General features: G+C 45.3%; 1 long non-coding RNA gene across 1 annotated transcript in view; it reads left to right on the top strand.

Moving 5' to 3' along the window:
* The first annotated feature begins 1,744 nt into the window (after positions 1–1,744).
* Positions 1,745–18,036, top strand: part of LOC128695749 (uncharacterized) — a 36,131-nt gene continuing 19,839 nt past the window's right edge. Inside the window, exon 1 of the long non-coding RNA XR_011391084.1 lies at positions 1,745–1,848. This is a non-coding gene — a long non-coding RNA (uncharacterized lncRNA). The remainder of the gene's footprint in view (positions 1,849–18,036) is intronic.

Below are 18,036 nucleotides of genomic sequence, written 5' to 3'. Positions count from 1 at the left end.
CCTGGTGTTATACTCACCCCAAGATCTTTTTCCTTGAGTGAGGTTTGTAGTCTCTGGCCCCTAGACTGTACTTCGTCTGCGGTCTTCTTTGCCCTTCCCCAATCTTCATGACTTTGCACTTGGTGGGATTGAACTCCAGGAGCCAGTTGCTGGACCAGGTCTGCAGCCTGTCCAGATCCTTTTGTAGTTCTGCCTGGTCTTCGATCGAGTGAATTCTTCTCATCAACTTCACGTCATCTGCAAACAGGGACACCTCAGAGTCTATTCCTTCCGTCATGTCGTTCACAAATACCAGAAACAGCACTGGTCCTAGGACTGACCCCTGTGGGACCCCGCTGGTCACAGGTGCCCACTCTGACATTTCGCCAAGTACCATGACTCGCTGCTGTCTTCCTGACAAGTATTCCCTGATCCATTGTAGTGCCTTCCCTGTTATCCTTGCTTGGTCCTCCAGTTTTTGCACTAATCTCTTGTGTGGAACTGTGTCAAACGCCTTCTTGCAGTCCAAGAATATGCAATCCACCCACCCCTCTCTCTCTTGTCTTACTGCTGTCACCATGTCATAGAACTCTAGTAGGTTTGTGACACAGGATTTCCCGTCCCTGAAACCATGTTGGCTGCTGTTGATGAGATCATTCCTTTCTAGGTGTTCCACCACTCTTCTCCTGATAATCTTCTCCATGATTTTGCATACTATACATGTCAGTGACACTGTAGTTTAGTGCTTCATGTCTGTCTCCTTTTTTAAAGATTGGGACTACATTTGCTGTCTTCCATGCCTCAGGCAATCTCCCTGTTTCGATAGATGTATTGAATATTGTTGTTAGGGGTACACATAGCGCCTCTGCTCCCTCTCTCAGGACCCATGGGGAGATGTTATCTGGCCCCATTGCCTTTGAGGTATCTAGCTCACTCAGAAGCCTCTTCACTTCTTCCTCGGTTGTGTGCACTGTGTCCAGCACATGGTGGTGTGCCCCACCTCTCCGTCTTTCTGGAGCCCCTTCTGTCTCCTCGAAAGACGGAGGTACTCACCTCACCTATTTGTACTCACCTATTTGTGGTTGCAGGGGTCGAGTCTTAGCTCCTGGCCCCGCCTCTTCACCGGTTGCTACTGGGCCCACTCTCTCCCCGCTCCATGAGCTTTATCAAACCTCGTCTTAAAACTGTGTATGGTTCCTGCCTCCACTACGTCATTTTCTAGGCTATTCCACTGCCTTACAACTCTATGACTGAAGAAATACTTCCTAATATCTCTCTGACTCATTTGTGTCTTCAACTTCCAATTGTGGCCTCTTGTTTCTGTGTCCCCTCCCTGGAACATCCTGTCTTTGTCCACCTTGTCTATTCCACGCAGTATTTTATATGTCGTTATCATGTCTCCCCTGACTCTCCTGTCCTCCAGTGTCGTCAGGCCGATTTCCCTTAATCTTTCTTCATAGGACATTTCCCTTAGCTCTGGAACTAACCCCCCTCAAGGAAGGTTCCTTGATGTTGGTGAGGGGCTCTTGATTTAAGGAATTGGATCTGTGCTCCAGTTCCCCGAATTAAGCCTGAATGCCTTCCACATCCCCCCCCAGGCGCTGTATAATCCTCCGGGTTTAGCGCTTCCCCCTTGATTATAATAATAATAATAATCTGGAACTAACCTTGTGTGTGTGTGTGTGTGTGTGTGTGTGTGTGTGTGTGTGTGTGTGTGTGTGTGTGTGTGTGTGTGTGTGTGTGTGTGTGTGTGTGAACAACAATCTTCACCTTGACGGAGGATGGTGGAAATAACTGGATGACACATCCTAGCCTTCAGATTCTTACAAACACGCACTGCGGTGTGTTCAACTTTCTAGCATATAACAGGTAGGTTTTAACATAGTATATATACACAGAAGGGAGGGTATCGCTGTGTATGGATACTGAGAGGTGTTTATCTCTTACTGTGTATACACTGGTGTTTATATATCTAGTGTATATACGATAAGAGGTATGTATCTCTCAATGTTTCTACACAGAGATGTATCTCCCCGAGAGATGCTATGTATCCCTCAGTGTGTACACTAAGTTTAATGTAACTCACCTACTTGGTATTAAAATATCTTTATTATTATTTGTGTGGTCTAGGTGATTCACGGTTTAATAGAGTTTTAATAACTCTGACGTCATGTTTGGTTTCAACAGTTAGTGAAAGACATACAGGGCAGTGAAAAATGTGTCTAAGAATTGTTGAATGTAAGAGCAGCCTAGCATCTTATGTCGGTAGTCACACCATATTTAACCTGTGGGCGACAGAAACACTATACCCATCTCATGAGCGGTAGTTCCTCAGTATCTGCCATGTGGGTGGTAGTTCCTCAGTATCTGCCATGAGGGCGGTAGTTCCTCAGTATCTGCCATGTGGGTGGTAGTTCCTCAGTATCTGCCATGTGGGTGGTAGTTCTTCAGTATCTGCCATGTGGGTGGTAGTTCCTCAGTATCTGCCACGTGGGTGGTAGTTCCTCAGTATCTGCCATGAGGGCGGTAGTTCCTCAGTATCTGCCACGTGGGTGGTAGTTCCTCAGTATCTGCCACGTGGGTGGTAGTTCCTCAGTATCTGCCATGAGGGCGGTAGTTCCTCAGTATCTGCCATGTGGGTCGTAGTTCCTCAGTATCTGCCATGTGGGTGGTAGTTCCTCAGTATCTGCCATGAGGGCGGTAGTTCCTCAGTATCTGTCATGTAGGCGGTAGTTCTTCAGTATCTGCCATGTGGGTGGTAGTTCCTCAGTATCTGCCATGTGGGTGGTAGTTCCTCAGTATCTGCCATGTGGGTGGTAGTTCTTCAGTATCTGCCATGTGGGTGGTAGTTCCTCAGTATCTGCCATGTGGGTGGTAGTTCCTCAGTATCTGCCATGAGGGTGGTAGTTCCTCAGTATGTCCTGTGAGTGGTAGTTCCTCAGTATCTGCCATGTGGGTGGTAGTTCCTCAGTATCTGCCATGTGGGTGGTAGTTCCTCAGTATCTGCCATGTGGGTGGTAGTTCCTCAGTATCTGCCATGTGGGTGGTAGTTCCTCAGTATCTGCCATGTGGGTGGTAGTTCCTCAGTATCTGCCATGTGGGTGGTAGTTCCTCAGTATCTGCCATGTGGGTGGTAGTTCCTCAGTATCTGCCATGTGGGTGGTAGTTCCTCAGTATCTGCCATGTGGGTGGTAGTTCCTCAGTATCTGCCATGTGGGTGGTAGTTCCTCAGTATCTGCCATGTGGGTGGTAGTTCCTCAGTATCTGCCACGTGGGTGGTAGTTCCTCAGTATCTGCCATGTGGGTGGTAGTTCCTCAGTATCTGCCATGTGGGTGGTAGTTCCTCAGTATCTGCCATGTGGGTGGTAGTTCCTCAGTATCTGCCACGTGGGTGGTAGTTCCTCAGTATCTGCCACGTGGGTGGTAGTTCCTCAGTATCTGCCACGTGGGTGGTAGTTCCTCAGTATCTGCCATGTGGGTGGTAGTTCCTCAGTATCTGCCATGTGGGTGGTAGTTCCTCAGTATCTGCCATGTGGGTGGTAGTTCCTCAGTATCTGCCATGTGGGTGGTAGTTCCTCAGTATCTGCCACGTGGGTGGTAGTTCCTCAGTATCTGCCACGTGGGTGGTAGTTCCTCAGTATCTGCCATGTGGGTGGTAGTTCCTCAGTATCTGCCATGTGGGTGGTAGTTCCTCAGTATCTGCCACGTGGGTGGTAGTTCCTCAGTATCTGCCACGTGGGTGGTAGTTCCTCAGTATCTGCCACGTGGGTGGTAGTTCCTCAGTATCTGCCACGTGGGTGGTAGTTCCTCAGTATCTGCCATGTGGGTGGTAGTTCCTCAGTATCTGCCATGTGGGTGGTAGTTCCTCAGTATCTGCCATGTGGGTGGTAGTTCCTCAGTATCTGCCATGTGGGTGGTAGTTCCTCAGTATCTGCCACGTGGGTGGTAGTTCCTCAGTATCTGCCACGTGGGTGGTAGTTCCTCAGTATCTGCCATGTGGGTGGTAGTTCCTCAGTATCTGCCATGTGGGTGGTAGTTCCTCAGTATCTGCCACGTGGGTGGTAGTTCCTCAGTATCTGCCACGTGGGTGGTAGTTCCTCAGTATCTGCCACGTGGGTGGTAGTTCCTCAGTATCTGCCATGTGGGTGGTAGTTCCTCAGTATCTGCCATGTGGGTGGTAGTTCCTCAGTATCTGCCATGTGGGTGGTAGTTCCTCAGTATCTGCCATGTGGGTGGTAGTTCCTCAGTATCTGCCACGTGGGTGGTAGTTCCTCAGTATCTGCCACGTGGGTGGTAGTTCCTCAGTGTCTGCCATGTGGGTGGTAGTTCCTCAGTATCTGCCATGTGGGTGGTAGTTCCTCAGTATCTGCCACGTGGGTGGTAGTTCCTCAGTATCTGCCATGTGGGTGGTAGTTCCCCAGTATCTGCCATGTGGGTGGTAGTTCCTCAGTATCTGCCATGTGGGTGGTAGTTCCTCAGTATCTGCCACGTGGGTGGTAGTTCCTCAGTATCTGCCATGTGGGTGGTAGTTCCTCAGTATCTGCCATGTGGGTGGTAGTTCCTCAGTATCTGCCATGTGGGTGGTAGTTCCTCAGTATCTGCCATGTGGGTGGTAGTTCCTCAGTATCTGCCATGTTGGTGGTAGTTCCTCAGTATCTGCCATGTGGGTGGTAGTTCCTCAGTATCTGCCATGTGGGTGGTAGTTCCTCAGTATCTGCCATGTGGGTGGTAGTTCCTCAGTATCTGCCATGTGGGTGGTAGTTCCTCAGTATCTGCCATGTGGGTGGTAGTTCCTCAGTATCTGTCATGTGGGTGGTAGTTCCTCAGTATCTTCCATGTGGGTGGTAGTTCCTCAGTATCTGTCATGTGGGTGGTAGTTCCTCAGTATCTGCCATGTGGGTGGTAGTTCCTCAGTATCTGCCATGTGGGTGGTAGTTCCTCAGTATCTGCCATGTGGGTGGTAGTTCCTCAGTATCTGTCATGTGGGTGGTAGTTCCTCAGTATCTGCCATGTGGGTGGTAGTTCCTCAGTATCTGTCATGTGGGTGGTAGTTCCTCAGTATCTGCCATGTGGGTGGTAGTTCCTCAGTATCTGCCATGTGGGTGGTAGTTCCTCAGTATCTGTTATGTGGGTGGTAGTTCCTCAGTATCTGCCACGTGGGTGGTAGTTCCTCAGTATCTGCCACGTGGGTGGTAGTTCCTCAGTATCTGCCACGTGGGTGGTAGTTCCTCAGTATCTGCCATGTGGGTGGTAGTTCCTCAGTATCTGCCATGTGGGTGGTAGTTCCTCAGTATCTGCCACGTGGGTGGTAGTTCCTCAGTATCTGCCACGTGGGTGGTAGTTCCTCAGTATCTGCCACGTGGGTGGTAGTTCCTCAGTATCTGCCATGTGGGTGGTAGTTCCTCAGTATCTGCCATGTGGGTGGTAGTTCCTCAGTATCTGCCATGTGGGTGGTAGTTCCTCAGTATCTGCCATGTGGGTGGTAGTTCCTCAGTATCTGCCATGTGGGTGGTAGTTCCTCAGTATCTGCCATGTGGGTGGTAGTTCCTCAGTATCTGCCATGTGGGTGGTAGTTCCTCAGTATCTGCCACGTGGGTGGTAGTTCCTCAGTATCTGCCACGTGGGTGGTAGTTCCTCAGTATCTGCCACGTGGGTGGTAGTTCCTCAGTATCTGCCACGTGGGTGGTAGTTCCTCAGTATCTGCCATGTGGGTGGTAGTTCCTCAGTATCTGCCATGTGGGTGGTAGTTCCTCAGTATCTGCCATGTGGGTGGTAGTTCCTCAGTATCTGCCATGTGGGTGGTAGTTCCTCAGTATCTGCCATGTGGGTGGTAGTTCCTCAGTATCTGCCATGTGGGTGGTAGTTCCTCAGTATCTGCCATGTGGGTGGTAGTTCCTCAGTATCTGCCATGTGGGTGGTAGTTCCTCAGTATCTGCCATGTGGGTGGTAGTTCCTCAGTATCTGCCATGTGGGTGGTAGTTCCTCAGTATCTGCCACGTGGGTGGTAGTTCCTCAGTATCTGCCATGTGGGTGGTAGTTCCTCAGTATCTGCCATGTGGGTGGTAGTTCCTCAGTATCTGCCATGTGGGTGGTAGTTCCTCAGTATCTGCCACGTGGGTGGTAGTTCCTCAGTATCTGCCATGTGGGTGGTAGTTCCTCAGTATCTGCCATGTGGGTGGTAGTTCCTCAGTATCTGCCATGTGGGTGGTAGTTCCTCAGTATCTGCCATGTGGGTGGTAGTTCCTCAGTATCTGCCATGTGGGTGGTAGTTCCTCAGTATCTGCCATGTGGGTGGTAGTTCCTCAGTATCTGCCATGTGGGTGGTAGTTCCTCAGTATCTGCCATGTGGGTGGTAGTTCCTCAGTATCTGCCATGTGGGTGGTAGTTCCTCAGTATCTGCCATGTGGGTGGTAGTTCCTCAGTATCTGCCATGTGGGTGGTAGTTCCTCAGTATCTGCCATGTGGGTGGTAGTTCCTCAGTATCTGCCATGTGGGTGGTAGTTCCTCAGTATCTGCCATGTGGGTGGTAGTTCCTCAGTATCTGCCATGTGGGTGGTAGTTCCTCAGTATCTGCCATGTGGGTGGTAGTTCCTCAGTATCTGCCATGTGGGTGGTAGTTCCTCAGTATCTGCCACGTGGGTGGTAGTTCCTCAGTATCTGCCATGTGGGTGGTAGTTCCTCAGTATCTGCCATGTGGGTGGTAGTTCCTCAGTATCTGCCATGTGGGTGGTAGTTCCTCAGTATCTGCCACGTGGGTGGTAGTTCCTCAGTATCTGCCATGTGGGTGGTAGTTCCTCAGTATCTGCCATGTGGGTGGTAGTTCCTCAGTATCTGCCATGTGGGTGGTAGTTCCTCAGTATCTGTCATGTGGGTGGTAGTTCCTCAGTATCTGCCATGTGGGTGGTAGTTCCTCAGTATCTGCCATGTGGGTGGTAGTTCCTCAGTATCTGCCATGTGGGTGGTAGTTCCTCAGTATCTGCCATGTGGGTGGTAGTTCCTCAGTATCTGCCACGTGGGTGGTAGTTCCTCAGTATCTGCCATGTGGGTGGTAGTTCCTCAGTATCTGCCATGTGGGTGGTAGTTCCTCAGTATCTGGCATGTGGGTGGTAGTTCCTCAGTATCTGTCATGTGGGTGGTAGTTCCTCAGTATCTGCCATGTGGGTGGTAGTTCCTCAGTATCTGCCATGTGGGTGGTAGTCACCATGATGAGTAAGACACATGTGCAATAGTTTGGTATCTTAATTGTTGAAACGTTTAGCTTAGGTAGTAGACTTCTTCAGTGAAATACCGACTAGAATGGATTGTAGGCAGCAGTAGTGGTTTAGTAAAGATGATGTAATCAGTCCATCAACCTTGGAGAAAATATTGAGCAGGTGGTCAGTCCCTCAGCCTTACCATATTTATCCTCTGGGTGGCAGTCTAAAGATTAGATTATACTAGTATGTATATATATATATATATATATATATATATATATATATATATATATATATATATATATATATATATATATATACATATCAAACTTCGTCTTAAAACTATGTATGGTCCCTGCCTCCACTACGTCACTTTCAGTGAGGCTCAGGTTAGAGTATGTAGGAGAGATTATTTCTCACTGAAAGTAGGCCTTAGACAAGGATGTGTGATTTTAGCATGGTTTTTCAATATATTTATAGATGGGGTTGTAAGAGAAGTGAATGCTTGAGTGTTGGGAAGAGGTGTGGGATTTAAAGATAAAGAATCTAGGCTTTTCCACTTCCTGACAGCTCTATGACTGAAGAAATACTTTCTAACATCCCTTTGACTTATCGGAGTCTTCAACTTCCAATTGTGACCCCTTGTTTCTGTGTCCCATCTCTGGAACCTGGAGTTTACCTGGAGAGAGTTCCGGGGGTCAACGCCCCCGCGGCCCGGTCTGTGACCAGGCCTCCTGGTGGATCAGAGCCTGATCAACCAGGCTGTTGCTGCTGGCTGCACGCAAACCAACGTACGAGCCACAGCCCGGCTGATCCGGAACTGACTTTAGGTGCTTGTCCAGTGCCAGCTTGAAGACTGCCAGGGGTCTGTTGGTAATCCCCCTTATGTGTGCTGGGAGGCAGTTGAACAGTCTCGGGCCCCTGACACTTATTGTATGGTCTCTTAACGTGCTAGTGACACCCCTGCTTTTCATTGGGGGGATGGTGCATCGTCTGCCAAGTCTTTTGCTTTCGTAGTGAGTGATTTTCGTGTGCAAGTTCGGTACTAGTCCCTCTAGGATTTTCCAGGTGTATATAATCATGTATCTCTCCCTCCTGCGTTCCAGGGAATACAGGTTTAGGAACCTCAAGCGCTCCCAATAATTGAGATGTTTTATCTCCTTTGTGCGCGCCGTGAAAGTTCTCTGTACATTTTCTAGGTCGGCAATTTCACCTGCCTTGAAAGGTGCTGTTAGTGTGCAGCAATATTCCAGCCTAGACAGAACAAGTGACCTGAAGAGTGTCATCATGGGCTTGGCCTCCCTAGTTTTGAAGGTTCTCATTATCCATCCTGTCATTTTTCTAGCAGATGCGATTGATACAATGTTATGGTCCTTGAAGGTGAGATCCTCTGACATGATCACTCCCAGGTCTTTGACGTTGGTGTTTCGCTCTATTTTGTGGCCAGAATTTGTTTTGTACTCTGATGAAGATTTAATTTCCTCATGTTTACCATATCTGAGTAATTGAAATTTCTCATCGTTGAACTTCATATTGTTTTCTGCAGCCCACTGAAAGATTTGGTTGATGTCCGCCTGGAGCTTTGCAGTGTCTGCAATGGAAGACACTGTCATGCAGATTCGGGTGTCATCTGCAAAGGAAGACACGGTGCTGTGGCTGACATCCTTGTCTATGTCAGATATGAGGATGAGGAACAAGATGGGAGCGAGTACTGTGCCTTGTGGAACAGAGCTTTTCACCGTAGCTGCCTCGGACTTTACTCTGTTGACGACTACTCTCTGTGTTCTGTTAGTGAGGAAATTATAGATCCATCGACCGACTTTTCCTGTTATTCCTTTAGCACGCATTTTGTGCGCTATTACGCCATGGTCACACTTGTCGAAGGCTTTTGCAAAGTCTGTATATATTACATCTGCATTCTTTTTGTCTTCTAGTGCATTTAGGACCTTGTCGTAGTGATCCAATAGTTGAGACAGACAGGAGCGAGCTGTTCTAAACCCATGTTGCCCTGGGTTGTGTAACTGATGGGTTTCTAGATGGGTGGTGATCTTGCTTCTTAGGACCCTTTCAAAGATTTTTATGATATGGGATGTTAGTGCTCTCGGTCTGTAATTCTTTGCTGTTGTTTTACTGCCCCCTTTGTGGAGTGGGGCTATGTCTGTTGTTTTTAGTAACTGTGGGACGACCCCCGTGTCCATGCTCCCTCTCCATAGGATGGAAAAGGCTCGTGATAGGGGCTTCTTGCAGTTCTTGATGAACACAGAGTTCCATAAGTCTGGCCCTGGGGCAGAGTGCATGGGCATGTCATTTATCGCCTGTTCGAAGTCATTTGGCGTCAGGATAACATCGGATAGGCTTGTGTTAATCAAATTTTGTGGCTCTCTCATAAAAAATTCATTTTGATCTTCGACTCTCAGTCTGGTTAGCGGCTCGCTAAAAACTGAGTCATATTGGGACTTGAGTAGCTCACTCATTTCCTTGCTGTCATCTGTGTAGGACCCATCTTGTTTAAGTAGGGGCCCAATACTGGACGTTGTTCTCGATTTTGATTTGGAATAGGAGAAGAAATACTTTGGGTTTCTTTCGATTTCATTTATGGCTTTTAGTTCTCCCCGCGATTCCTGACTCCTAAAGGATTCTTTTAGCTTAAGTTCGATGCTTGCTATTTCTCTGACCAGTGTCTCCCTACGCATTTCAGATATATTGACCTCTTTTAGCCGCTCTGTTATTCTTTTCCGTCGCCTGTAAAGGGAGCGCCTGTCTCTTTCTGTTTTACATCTACTCCTCCTTTTTCTTAGAGGAATAAGCCTTGTGCATACATCGAGTGCCACCGAGTTAATCTGTTCTAGGCATAAGTTGGGGTCTGTGTTGCTTAGTATATCTTCCCAGCTTATATCGGTTAGGACTTGGTTTACTTGGTCCCACTTTATGTTTTTGTTATTGAAGTTGAATTTGGTGAATGTTCCCTCGTGACTAATCTCATTATGTCGGTCTGGGGCTCCGCGCATACATGACTGAACCTCAATTATGTTGTGATCTGAGTATATTGTTTTTGATATGGTGACATTTCTTATCAGATCATCATTGTTAGTGAAGATGAGGTCTAGTGTATTCTCCAGTCTAGTAGGCTCTATTATTTGCTGGTTTAAATTGAATTTTGTGCAGAGATTTAAAAGCTCGTGTGAGTGTGAGTTTTCATCAGAGCTGCCTCCTTGTGTTATTACTGCAACAATATTATTTGCTATATTCCTCCATTTTAGGTGCCTTAAGTTGAAATCCCCCAGGAGCAAGATGTTGGGTGCAGGAGCTGGAAGGTTTTCCAGACAGTGGTCAATTTTTAACAGCTGTTCCTGGAATTGCTGGGATGTTGCATCCGGAGGCTTGTAGACTACCACAATGACTAGGTTTTGGTTCTCGACCTTTACTGCTAAAACTTCCACTACATCATTTGAGGCATTAAGCAGTTCTGTGCAAACAAGTGACTCTGCAATGTACAGGCCAACCCCCCCTTCCTTTTGCCTGTTCACTCTGTCACATCTGTATAGGTTGTAACCTGGGATCCATATTTCGTTGTCCAAGTGATCCTTTATGTGGGTCTCAGTGAAAGCCGCGAACATTGCCTTTGCCTCTGCAAGCAGTCCACGGATGAAAGGTATTTTGTTGTTTGTTGCTGGCTTTAGACCCTGTATATTTGCAAAGAAGAATGTTATCGGACTGGTGGTATTGTTGGTACTGGGGGGGGATTTTTTTTCCGGCATTAGTATCTGTATCTGTTGGTTTGGAGTGGAGGCTATCGACTGTGGTTCCACTCCAGGAATGACTGGATTTGGTGTACGATTTCTGCCATTTCCTGCCTTATCCTGTCTTATTCCACTTTGTCAACTCCTCGCAGTATTTGATATCGTTATCATGTCTCCCCTGACCCTCCTGTCCTGCAGTGTCGTCAGACCTATTTCCCTTAACCTTTCTTCGTAGGACAAGGTCTGTGTGTGTGTGTGTGTGTTTTCATGTAGGTTTCTCTGTGACTTGCTAAAGCCCACTGCGTGGGCGAAATGTTTGGGAGCGTAGCAAGGGAGTTCCAAAAACAGTCAGGGAAGTGTATGACTGGGCAAGATTGGAATTTGAGACAGATCTGTCTCGCGTGGGCCAGTATATCTACCGCAATGCTCCATTCTATCGTTAAGCGGGAAAACGATGTAGAAGCTTTCTGGCAAGAGGTTCAACTACGCTGTGGAAGCCGCTGTTATCGTTGAAATTGTCTAATATGCTGATTAGTAACGATTCTAGGATCCTGCGTTTTGAAGTGTCAACGAAGAAATGGGTTAAATCGAAAGACTCTTGAATGTCTGACTTTCGTTAACATATTTACCTGGGTACAAAACACTGTGTTGGACTTAGTCCCCAAGCAGTGTGAGGCGTGGGAGAGGGTGAGAGATAGCACGTCTAGGATGAGGCTAAGACACATGTGCAACATCTGAAGAGGTTTCGCCAACCAGTTGCTTTTCGATTCAGTATATAGGTTATTTGAAGGCGTTGAAACTAGAGACAGTAGAAGACGAGGTGATCAGTCCCTCATCCTAGATAAAGGTACTCACCACCACAGTCTTGATGAATCTGTTGCAAAAGCAGGAAGATGGTCGCTTATGTAGGAGTAAGATGAGGTGCAGCAGTTGAAGGCATCGTCATGATGAGCGGCCCCATTGGTACAAGTAGATCATGCCCAAGAGTTGAGCTAGAGATCGAAGAAAGTATTCCTTTGTACCAGGATTCCATGGCCCATCTCTTGGGCATGACCTACTTCCGTAGTCTTGAATCTGCTTCAGATTCAAGACTACGGTGGTGAACACCTTCATCTAGGCTGAGGGACTGATTCCCTTGTCTTTTATTGTTTGTAGTTTCAACACTGTCAAATAACTTCTGCAATAAATTGATAAAACCATTGGTTGGCGAAACGTCTTTAGAATAAAGATACCAAGGTGCTGCACATGTCTTATTATCCTGTTGATATTATAAAGAATAAAAGGCACAATACTGTGGTTCAGTTGGACCGAAACATCTTCATAAGTTTCAGTCCCCTATGTGCAGGTTATCTGTGTATTGTCAGTATTATATACCATTACTGCTATGTAGGCTGGATGGTGAGTTACTCAGAGGAAATTATTGGTTTAGTGTCTTGAGGCTCTCACAAATGCTGATGATGTCAATGAGTTTGGCGAGATCTTTGAAATATCTACAAGGAGCTTACAATGAATTATAACTAAGGAAAGTTCACGGTACTAATAGGATGGTCAGGTTCATTTCTGTCAACATTTTAAGCCATGCCTGAATCTGGTTTCTGTGCAATAATTTGAGAAAGCTTCTTACGATCGTCTTCAAACTTTCACCAGGAATGTATCCTATGTAGACGAGACGATTAGAACTGTTATTGCAGCGCAGGTACCACTAAATTTCGTTTCCAAAGGTAATGATCTAATATTAATATCCTAAATTATTCTGATAGTTCTTGTGGAAAATTAAATTTACCTGGATGTAATTCATAAGATATATACCAGTAAATGGTAACAAAGATAATTATTCTTTATCAAGGTTACAGAGACAAATAGGAATTTTAGGACACCTAGGTCGTAAAAAATGTCCCCCTTCGATGCCTGCTATAATCTATCTCTCCACAAGTCACTCTGGACCTATATTAATTTCAAATGAAATATACATCACCAGAAATTCTGGTAAAAACATTAATATAAATATGTGGACTGTATATTAAAATTAATAAATGATTACATATACACATTTATGTAACAGAAGGAGAATTTATAATCATAACACTCACCAATTTGTCTGGAGATTATTGTGTATCCTACACAAACCCCTGCCTAAATATGAAGAAAATAATGGCCAGAATCTCAACATAAATAGACAACGACTTAGCTGGGGTTCCTAAGCTGTCCTGTCCATCTGCTTAATGCTCATGTTATGCAGAACTGCAAATCCAACAATTTCGGCTCCTATTTGGGAAGTTTCAAACACAATTTAACTTCCAGAGCAACGAAATTTATGCACATTTCACTAGCGTGCCTGTACCACATTCAAAACAATGGCGTCTCCTCTGCTCCCCAGCACAGGCGCAGAGCTTCCCTGTCCGTTCACTTCTTTAAAATACACTTTAGAGCAATAGTAATGTATTAATTAGGTATATTTACATTATAAAAAATATACAGCATTATTTTGGGAAATTATTTTCCACAGTTCTAGTATTATTTAATAATGACTCAAAACCTTTTGAATTAAAAACGGTCCAAATAGATCGACGTTCAAATCCGTAGTGCTCCAAAAGTAGATCTATGTTTTCTTTTTACATATTTTCAAATATAACAAAAAAGTAGATAAAAGTTTTTTTACACATTTTCAAATGTAAAAAAAAAAAAAGATGATGTACATTTTTTTACATACTTTCAAATGTTGAAAAAAAACGTATATATACGTTTGGACTGTTTAAGGGTTAATACTAAGGTCTAAAGCCCCTGAAAAGTGTTAGGGTTTATAGTCCAAGGGTTCCTGGCACTTGAAGGGTAACTATACTGTTACGTGCATGCAACTCAAGATACGAAATACTTAATATTTACTAGCCTATTGTGGGGATCTATGTACATAAATTTCCAGACAGTTGTTATCCGTCTTGATTTTGTGGTACCTTGTTTTTTAACGTAAAATTATACTTAATTTTTATTTCATCCATCTTTAGTCTTCAGATTATCAAGTGAGGGAACCACTGGTCGTTATGATAACACTTGTATGCGTTTTTCTTCCCCGGCCTGAGTGTTTTGAAAAGGGCAGCAAAATTTCGAGGGACTGAATGATCCATTTTGATTTTGGTTAAAAACAAGTCAGAGAACTAATCTACCATCAATTCATATCCTGTGTCTGTGGAAATCAAGTCGACATAAATGTGAGACTATCATTCTAGGAGCTATGCTTCTCCTCAAGGACCCCAGTGAGAATAAGTCACTTGGACTCTTAGTGGTTATCCTAGGTAATTTACACATATGTTAAACTATGTATGATAATTGTACTTATGTGTACCTGCATCTAATATACTTACTCTTCTGTCTACTTATTACCTCCTTGTATTGATGCGAGACTTCGGCCAGCTGGTCCACAGCTTCACTGAAGGGTTTCCTCAGATCTGTGCTTGAGTTTTTCTACACTACACCTTGCGTGTGCTCATTAGGGCTCAGACCTATCCTACCACGGGTGTGTAGATCTGTCTTCAGTTTGAGGTGACAAAATCTTCTGCTTCCATCTTCCAGGGCGATTCTGTATGTCACTTTAATAAATAATAATAATAATCTTTATTTCTACAAGTATATGATAAAACTGATACAGACCTAGCTGGCATCATGACTATCTATGTACAAAGCCCCTGGTTATACAGAGCATTTCGGGCAACTTGGTTAATCTTGTCCTCCAGGATGCGACCCACAACGGTGGGTGTCAACTGCCACCCAGGTACCTACTTACTGCTTACAGGGACAGCAGGTGTTAGGAAACATGCCCAGCATTTTACCCCTGTAGAGGGTCGATCCCAGACCCTTCAGTATGTGTGAGCTGAGGACGCTCTACCAACCAAGACACGAATTAGCGTGTTATCCAGAGTGGATGAGAGCAAGACCACTATCATGGGTTGCTTCATGATAGAGCAGATTCATTTTCATTATTATTAAAGATTCGCCGGTATTCTCCCGGCCCGGGCCTTTTCCAAGTGGTGGCCCGGCCTTGGCTCCCTCTTTAGTGAGTGTCTGAGACCTAGGTCTCCATGGGAGGAGGCACAAGTACCTCATCTTGGGACCAACTGTCCCCAGGCCTAGCCAGAAGCTAGGCCTCTCTGGTCTGCCATCCCCGCCCCAAGGGGACTAATGGGAATGACAGTGTTGTGAGCTGCAAGCTCCGGCTCAGGCACCTACCTTACCCTAGAAGGGTTAGGCATGGTGTCGATGATTCATTTTCAGTTTATGTTTTGCTTATAATAATGATAATAATAATGTTTGATTTAGTTTGGCATAATTTTATGTGTATGTATTTTATATTTGAGTCTAATTTTCCAACTGGTTGTATATTTGTATTTTACTTTATTTTTCATTCCTCTTTTCATAAAAAAAATGTAATGAACTGTCTTCGAAACATTATTTCGTTTTATTAACATCCTCAGAAATGTTCGCTGTAATATTTCTTTTTCGTGTACTGAGGCAGAGATCCGGAGACACCTTTCTTGGTTCACACAGCGGCCGAAACAAATCTAGTTTTGAAGAGTTAAGACAAGTGTGCAACAGCTCGGTATCTTTATTGTTGACTAAAACACTTCGCCTACTCAGTAGGCTTCTTCAGTCAAACACAGAGGAGAAAAAACTGTAAGCAGTAGGAGCAGTGGCGAGGTAATGATGATGTAATCATTCCATCAACCTTAGAGAGGTAGTGTTTTAGGTGGCCGGTCCCTCAGCCTGGAGAAGAGTTCAGCGACATAGTCTGGAGGTTCCTTCAGTGTCCGGTCACCTCATGAACAAGACCCGGACGGGGACTACATTAAGTAGATTTGTCAGAAAACATGACAGTTGTTTCCTGACGCGGGTCTTAGTCATATGATGACCCGCCACTGGAGCTTTTGGTCATCTGACAGAGGCCTTCTTCTGGCTTACCGGTCCACCCCTTTAAAAATTATGGTGATAATTACTCCGGCAAATCACACATCATCATCATCATCATCATCATCATCATCATCATCATCATCATCATCATCATCATCATCATCATCATCATCATCATCATCATCATCATCATCATCATCATCATCATCATCATCATCATCAATCATCATGATGCCTCCAATTTATTCACCTTTATATTTAACAAGAAGCCTACTTCGTATGCGAAACACTCGCCACACACACACTGAGTGTCCGTGGTTCAATCCCCGGCAAGGGTGAAAACGTTGAGCATGTGTTCTTACACCCGCTGTCCCTGTTCACCTAGAAGTAGGTAGATACCTGGATGTAAGTCGACTGTTGTGGGTCGCATCCTGGGGGACAAGATTAAAGGACCGCAGTGGAAATTAGACAGACAGTCCTCGATTACACACTTACTTTCTTGGGTTATCCTGGGTGGCTAACCCTCCCCTGGGTTAAAAACCCGAACAAATCTTATCTTAACTATTGCATATGTGTCTTACTCTTCAACTTGTCGGTATCATTTTCAATGGAAATAAGTCACTTTGACTTTTTTGGGGTAATCCTAGGTTCTCTACACATATGCTGCTATGTATGATAATCTATGTAACTGTATTTGTGTATACCTGAATATACTTACTTACAAATCTAGTATTATTGTGAATCTATATTGGTTTACAATCGGTGAGAGAAAGAGAGAGAGACAGAGATAATTTGGTCTATACTGAAATTATCAGATGGGAAAACAAATCATGAGATCTGGGAAGTCGAGAGTATGAGGAAAGATAATGAAATAAGCAGGCTCCTTTCTCCCTCCCTCCTTCCTTCGCTTTCCATCCCTCCCTCCTTCCTTCTCCCCCTCCCTCCTTCCCTCTCTCACTCTCTTCCTGTATAAAATTCAAAAGATGTTGCTGTGTCTGACAGGAATGTAGATAAGTGGGCAATAAAGCCAACAAGATGATGAATTAGACACTTGTGCAACACTTGGGTATCTTTATTGTAGAAACGTTTCGCCAGTCAACGGATTCTTCAGTTCAGTGCAGATACCCAAGTGTTACACAAGTGTCTAATTCATCATCCTGTAGGTTCTCTGAACTATTTATCTACAGTCCTCTCAGACACAGCAACTTCTTGGGATCTTGATACAGGGAATTCTACGCTTGCCTAACCTATAAGCATGACCTACTTCAACCTGTTAGTTTGTCCAAGGTAACACCGCCTACGACGCCTTCACCTCACCTGTCCACACTGTATAAGCTCATTCTCCACACATATGCTGTTCTTTTATCTACTACATGTCTGTACATGTCTGAAGTTAAAGACATACATGAATCACGGTGACGTCAGGGAGTATCTCTTCAGTCTCAAAATGGTCGGAAATTGGATTGACCTCGACGAAGAAGTGGTGGGGGCAGGCTCCATACTTAGCTTTAAAAGGAGATACGAAGAGGGATTGAATGGATCTGGCAAGCAGCAAGTTGAGAAGCAAGGTCAGGAGGTAGGACTAAACCCCTACAACCACATACAGGTAAGTACACACATATGCGATCAGTGAAGAGGCGGAGCCAAGAGGTGCGATTCGAACCCTGCAACCACAAACAGGTGCGTACATACAAACACACACACACACACACACAATTATGTAAGTACACACACACACACACACACACACGGGGCCAGAAGCTATGTATCGACCCCTACAACCACAAATAGGTGAGTACACGTGACCACAAATGCAGGAAAGCTGAAAAGTTCGTACCATGGGGCAACAACAGAAACAATGGGAAGACCAGATTGAGCCCATAGTTTACCCGGAGGTGTGGAGAGGCCAAAGCCAGGTGTGCTAGAGCATGGAAAAAATATATAGAAGGCAAAGGACTCAGAAAAACAAGTAATTAAGCCAAGGAGCCAGAAATAAATATGCATGGATAAGGAGAGAGGCCCAGCGGCAATACTACAACGACAGTGTCAAAAGCCAAATCTAATCCAATCAGGTAAGGACCAGGTAATCAGGCTAAGGAAGGAAGAAGGGGAGCTCACAGGTAGCGACCCGGAAGTATGTGAGGAGCTCAGCTCAGGATTTAGGGAGGAATTCACAGTGGAGACAGAGGCTTCCAGCACACCGAGGCTGTAGGGTGCACCAT

This window comes from Cherax quadricarinatus, unplaced genomic scaffold, assembly GCF_038502225.1.
Source record: "Cherax quadricarinatus isolate ZL_2023a unplaced genomic scaffold, ASM3850222v1 Contig162, whole genome shotgun sequence".
Classification (NCBI taxonomy): Eukaryota; Metazoa; Arthropoda; class Malacostraca; order Decapoda; family Parastacidae; genus Cherax; species Cherax quadricarinatus.
This window is presented reverse-complemented; position numbering and strand designations above follow the sequence as displayed.